The following is a 7500-nucleotide window of genomic DNA, read 5'->3' as shown; positions in this document are numbered from 1 at the left end:
CGGTGGGGCTGTGGGGGGTGACCCCGATACACGGACATTATGGGGGAGCAGAGAGGGGCTTTCTAGGATTCCTGTCACTGACATCTGTGCGGGAAATCCCGGCTCCTGATAACGAATCTACATTTACTGACTGAAGCTACAACTTCTTTATTTTTTTATTCAGAAGAATTACATGGAATCAAATATCCACAAGCTCCAGAAGGGGAAGAGATGAACCCCAGCTAAACATAAGAGGGTAACGAGACCGAGAGCTTGGTGCTAGAGCAGAGTGGTAATAAAAAAGGCATCGAAGTCACAGTTCTGTACTAATAAAAAGAGAATAAACAATGAAAAATATAATAATAATAATAATAATGTCCAAAACATAAGTAATATATAAAACAAAGAAATAATATAAAAATAACAAAATAATCAAATAAATGATAGTCCGGATACAAAGTATGTATATATATTTGTAGTAATAATGTATAATGATACAATAATTACTATATAGTTAATAATAACAATTATTATTTAATATATAGATACAATTTTTATTATTGTCATTATTATTTCATATTATTATTTATTATTATTATTATTATTATTACTTATTTATTTATTTATATAGCACCATTAATTCCATGGTGCTGTACGTGAGAAAGGGGTTGCGTAAACAAATTTACAATGACAGACTGGTCCATACATGTTATTTATTAGTAAATAATATCACTAGAATCAATGATTAACACAATCTTATATTATTATAACTATAAAAATGTAATACATTATTATTATTATTATTATTATTAATTTTACTATATTTATTTCATATTGACATGCATGAGTTATTTATTAGTAAATAATAAAACGAGAAAATAATGATCAATACAAGATTATAGTATATACTTATAAATATTGATAATCAACACAACTAAATAATAAAAAAATATTATTATTATTATTATTGTTGTTGTTGTTGTTGTACATTACCATGCATGTGTTATTTTTTTACTATATATTAAAATGAAAAAAATAATTATTAGTACAAAATGATATTATCATTTTTGATTATGTTCATGATGACAATAATTACTATTATTATTTTACAAGTAACAGAAATTATTATGCTTATTATTAGTAGTAGTATTTTACTACTAATAATAATTTTTATGCTAGTAATAATAATACATAATAGTACATAATAATACTAATACCAATAATAATAATTGTGATTATTTTTCCATCTTCTCATGCATGTGTTACTCTTACATCACCATTATTATGTTAGTTATTATTAAACATAATAATAATAATAATAATAATAATAATAATAATAATTGTAATGATTATTACTGTCCCATCTTCTCACGTATGTGTTACTCCTGCATCCCCATTATTATGTGTGATGGATAGTCTGGCAGTCATTGTGCTGTACACAGGCTGGGGGCATTAATGGCTCCTACAGAGAATGAGCCGTACACGAGCTCCGGAGAGCCGCACATGTGGCGCCATTTGTCAGGCTGCGCCTCTCCGCTCTCTTTACTGTCTCTTCTGGGAACAACTCATTTCCCCCTTAACTAAATGACATCAGTGAAGCTGAGAAGCTGCGGTATAACGGGGGGGAGGAAAAATGCGCAGACACAGGAGCCCCTCTGCAGAGATGCGACACCCACCTGTATAGGGGGGCAGCTTCATCTGTAGGTGGAACTAAAGGTCGCAGGATGCTACACTTGGCTCCATACATTAAAAACGTAAGCTTCATTTTACCTATAAGCTATGACAAGAACCACAAGTCTCAGCATTGTGTGGCAGGAGCTCTCTGCCGATGTGCGACATTTACTGCATAGCGACAAATATTCATTACAAGCCAAGGCTTAGAGCAGGAGGCCAGTAGGACAGGTGCGACATTTACAAGTGAGACCCCTCATCTAGGAGCTAGGAGGGACCACCCAGCCGACAAATGCAGAATGTGCATAGAGTGGAACTACAAGTCTCAGAGTGTCCCTGACTGACCGAATCCTGGCACCTGGAAAGCATTGGGGGACATTTCCTTAGCATGGCAAAGTGAGACCCCCACCCCCTACTTTATACCCCCCAGTACCAGAGTCATCCCCCTTTTTTGAGAAATATTCTTATGTCATTGCCCATTATGTGGGACTCCCAGCAGTGAATAGTGAGGATGATGAGGGTGAGGGTTTCCCTAATGGTGGAGTTCTGTGCTCTATTGTCGCAGCATTGCACAGATTCGCAGTCAATAAGTCGCACTCATTCCTGTTAACCCTGCATGGGACTGTCTGCTGGACTAATAAGTGTCGCACTGTAGAGCTGCATCCAATGGATTGTCGCATCCTATAAAGGAGGGCTCTGAACGTTCTGGGAGGAGGAGAAAGCAGGAGGGATAATGCGACATATTTTATAGCAGCAGCAAAAAAAATAATGGAAAACTTGAGCTGTAGCTGATGTGTGATGGGCAGGACACAGAGCACCCTGAGACCCCAGCCTGGGACATGGGGGTGACAGCAGAGTCACACTGGGGGTTGTGGGGCTGCACTGTACTACTACTACTACTACTACAAATAATAATAATTATTATTATTTTTATTATTATATTATTACTAAAATTATTATATTATTATTATTATATTACTAAAATTATTATTGTATTATTATTTTATGATTACTAAAATTATTATTATTATTATTATTATTATTATATTAATAGTAGTAGTAGTATTTGTAGCATTATCTTTATATTATCATCATTATTATTATTTAGTTCAAAACTGATCGAACAATTGATACATCGATTTCTGTGAGTTAGTGTCTATTTTTCAATTGTTGATTGTATCTGCTCCTATTTTCAGAACCAATACAATGTCCCCTACAAAAAACTATATAACAATAATAATAATAATAATAATAATTATTATTATTATTATTATTATTATTATTACATTTTTATTATTTCTTCGCCTTCTAATTTATTATTTTATATGTTGTCTGATAAAAAAAAAAATATTTTTGTTGATCAGTTACAAACTGATTTATTTATTCATTCATTTTGCTTTGTCTCTAAATTTATGTCCACAGAGGTTTTTTTGGTTTTTTTTTAAGGAGGTTTTTGGAGCAGAACCTGAGCAGAAATGAGGAACCTCTTCCAATCTTCCTCCAAATCTGAAAATTCCTGAAAAACTTGGAGCTGACGCTCAGTTTCTTTTCCGAAAATTCTGCAAAAAAAACAACAACAAAAAGGACTCGGTGTGCACAATACTGTGACCTCAATGATTGGAAAATGAAGGGTAAAATAATAATAAGCTAAAACTGGCACCTATTGTTTTCCTATTATTATTGTCCCCTTTATTTTTATTTTATTTAAAAAAAATTTGTTACCAAAGGTGCAGTATACACACACACACACACACACACACACACACACACACACACACACACACACACACACACACACACACGCCATGCGATTTTGCAGTGTTTTTTCTTTCTTTATTGTTTTATGCATATTATGTATGTTTTTCTGTTTGATTCTTTTTGATAGCAGACATGTAGGCTTCTCTATGGAGCCTCTTCACACAGTGCGGCAATAGGGCTCAGTTCACACTAGTGTTTGATTTCTTTTTTTGAGCTTAACATAAACCTGAGTCCTGAAGATTGCAATAAAACTAATAAAACAGCTGTGTAATAAAGGGAAATTAAAGCAGTATTCTAAAAAATGTTAGGGTTGTATACATTTGTTACCAAAGTTTAACTACATACAAAAAAAAAAAAAAAAAAAAAAGCGTTTCGTTTACACGTTTCCTCCCTTCTGGAGCGTTTCCTAGATGTCCTGGATGGGCAGTGTGAACACGTCCCTACTTCATATCTTCCATCAGTAATAACTGACTATAAATCGTACAAAGAAGAGAGCTGCATAGAAAAAACGTAAAAGAGGCCAATAAAAAGCCCCGGGGACCCTCCTGTAGCCTCTTCTGTCTGCTTGGGGGGTAACAAAAAATCCACAGTAATATGTAGAATCCTCGGGTCTGATGATGGGAGCGGCGGAGTGTTGGGGTCTGTGCTCAGTGGGGTCTACACTGCGGGACACGCGTGGGGGGAGATCGCGGAACTGTTCTAACGCAGGAAATGGATGAGTGACCGCTGTGCGTTTCCAAGAAACGTGTGTGTACGTGTGCGTATGGTGTATGTACCTATATGTACGTATTTGTGTGCGTATGGTGTATGTACCTATATGTACGTATGTGTGTGGATGGTGTATGTACATATACGCATGGCCTGGACATGATGCATGCAGATATGTACGTGCATAAACACGAGTGCAGGTTTGGCAAAACCAATGGTTGTTTGATCCTGCCAATAGAGTATATATATATACAACACACACACATTACCACGCACAATATATTAATTTGTTCACTCGCATGTAAATTCACATACGCACGTATATATGTGTGTACACGTGCGTATATGATTGTGTTTGCATGTATGTGTGCTGTGCAGTGGTATATATGGAGGGACCTGTATCTATAGATGTGTATATGTGCAGTCATAGATACATATATAACATATCTGCATGTATTTGTATATTTGTAGAGATTTATATTATCCACTATATAAAACTCCTTTCTGACAGATTCATCAGAACCCGACACCCGACCCGTCACTGTCCAGGGGCCAAAAGTCCAAGTCTGACTCTGCTGCCAGCGATGGTGAAATAACTGTGCGAAGACTCAGCAGATCTGTCACAGAGCAAAGTGGGATCTGTTTTATGCCTCAGATTACAACATTATATGTATCATTACATATATATCGTAAAATAGAGAGATCGATATATAATAGATAGATAGATAATAGATAGATAATAGATAGATAAATAGATAGATAGATAGATAGATAGATAATAGATAGACAGACAGATAAATAGATAGATACATGATAGGTAATAGATAGATAGATAAAAGATATATAGATAGATAATAGATAGATAGATAATAGATAGAAGATAGATAATGGATAGATAATAGATAAATTGATATATAATAGATATATAATAGATAGATAGATAGATAATAGATAGATAGATAAATAGATGATAGATGATAGATAGATGATAAATAGATAGATAATAGATAGATACATAGATAGATAGATAATAGATAGATAGATAATAGATAAATTGATATATAATAGATATATAATAGATAGATAGATAGATAGATAGATAATAGATAGATGATAGATGATAGATAGATGATAGATAGATGATAAATAGATAGATAGATAATAGATAGATAGATAGATAATAGATAGATAGATAATAGATAAATTGATATATAATAGATATATAATAGATAGATAGATAGATAGATAGATAGATAGATAGATAGATAGATAGATAATAGATAGATAGATAGATGATAGATGATAGATAGATGATAAATAGATAATAGATAGATACATAGATAGATAGATGGATAGATAGATAGATAGATAGATAATAGATAGATAGATAATAGATAGAAGAGAGATAGATAGATAGATAGATAGATAGATAGATAGATAGATAGCTAGATAGTTAATAGATAGATAGATAGATAGATAGATAGATAGATAATAGATAGAAGATAGATAGATAGATAGATAGATAGATAGATAATATATAGATAGATAGATAGATATTAGATAGATAGATAGATAGATAATAGATAGATAATATATAGATAGATAGATAGATAGATAGATAGATAGATAGATAATAGATAGATAGATAGATAGATAGATAATAGATAGATAGATAGATAATAGATAGATAATAGATAGATAAATAGATAGATAATAGATAGATAGATAATAGATAGATAATAGATAAATAGATAATAGATAGATAGATAGATAGATAGATAGATAGATAATAGATAGATAATAGATAGATAGATAGATAGATAGATAGATAGATAGATAATAGATAGATAGATAGATAATAGATAGATAGATATTAGATAGATAGATAATAATAGATAGATAGATAGATAATAGATAGATAGATAGATAATAGATAGATAGATATTAGATAGATAGATAATAATAGATAGATAGATAGATAGATAATAGATAGATAATAGATAGATAGATAGATAGATAGATAGATAGATAGATAGATAGATAGAGATATACACATAGATATAGATAGATATTCCAGTCTGTCCCAGCCTATACTTCGCTAGTTCCATGCCTCTGATTGTCAGTGCCGGTGAGGTGATTGTCTGCTCCATTCCTGCTCGTGTGCACAGGCACATACGGACACAATGTACACACACTGCACACACACTGTACACACACTGCACACACACTGCACACACACTGTACACACACTGCACACACACTTTACACACACTGCACACACACACTGTACACACACTGTACACACACTGCACACACACTGCACACACACTGTACACACACTGCACACACACTGTACACACACTGCACACACACTGCACACACACTGCACACACACTTTACACACACTGCACACACACACTGCACACACACTGTACACACACTGTACACACACTGCACACACACTGCACACACACTGTACACACACTGCACACACACTGCACACACACTGTACACACACTGTACACACACTGCACACACACTGCACACACACTGTACACACACTGCACACACACTGCACACACACTGTACACACACTGCACACACACTGCACACACACTGTACACACACTGTACACACACTGCACACACACTGCACACACACTGTACACACACTGCACACACACTGCACACACACTGTACACACACTGCACACACACTGTACACTCCCCGCACACACTGTACGCTCCGATATCACAGCGCAGATTATATATATTACACGTGTTATCTCTGTGATCCGTTTCCCGGCTCCGCTCATTCGGAGTTGTGGCCGCGGAGCCTCCACGGTGCTCAGCGGGGACAATCGTCAGTCAGTAAATCCTCCGTGTCAGTAAATCCTCCGTGTCAGTGTCAGGCTCCGGCAGGATTTGTTACACGAGATGACCAATGACTAGCCGGCCATCAGGCCACAATGAGAGACGGTAATGACATTAATTAGTGTAATGAGCGGATTCCCTTGCCGGCAGCTGTACGGAGGCAGTACGGAGGCAGTACGGAGGCTCTACGGAGGCTGTACGGAGGCTGTACGGAGGCTGCGCGCATCGCTCAGGAGCTCACACTCACTGACACTGGGCAATAGCACAGAGTTTCCATGTGTTTTACGTCATTAAGCCCAAATGGCCGCCATGTTATCAAAAGAAAATCAATTTCACTGTCAGACATATTTTTTTAAAGGGACCAAAATAAAAATTTAAATATGTGAATAAAATTGAAAAAAAAAAATATTTTCAAGCAAAAAAACGCATTTTGCATTTAAGGTTGATAAATGTATCATTATTACGCCGACTATTCCTCCTTACAAGAGAGCCGCCATTTTGGTTTCTTAAAG

General features: G+C 35.1%; 1 protein-coding gene across 2 annotated transcripts in view; it reads right to left on the bottom strand.

Moving 5' to 3' along the window:
- Nucleotides 1-7500, bottom strand: part of TFAP2B (transcription factor AP-2 beta) — a 59328-nt gene that overhangs the window by 18657 nt on the left and 33171 nt on the right. The gene's annotated exons all lie outside the window — the stretch shown is intronic.

This window comes from Ranitomeya imitator, chromosome 5, assembly GCF_032444005.1.
Source record: "Ranitomeya imitator isolate aRanImi1 chromosome 5, aRanImi1.pri, whole genome shotgun sequence".
NCBI classification, from domain to species: Eukaryota; Metazoa; Chordata; class Amphibia; order Anura; family Dendrobatidae; genus Ranitomeya; species Ranitomeya imitator.
This window is presented reverse-complemented; position numbering and strand designations above follow the sequence as displayed.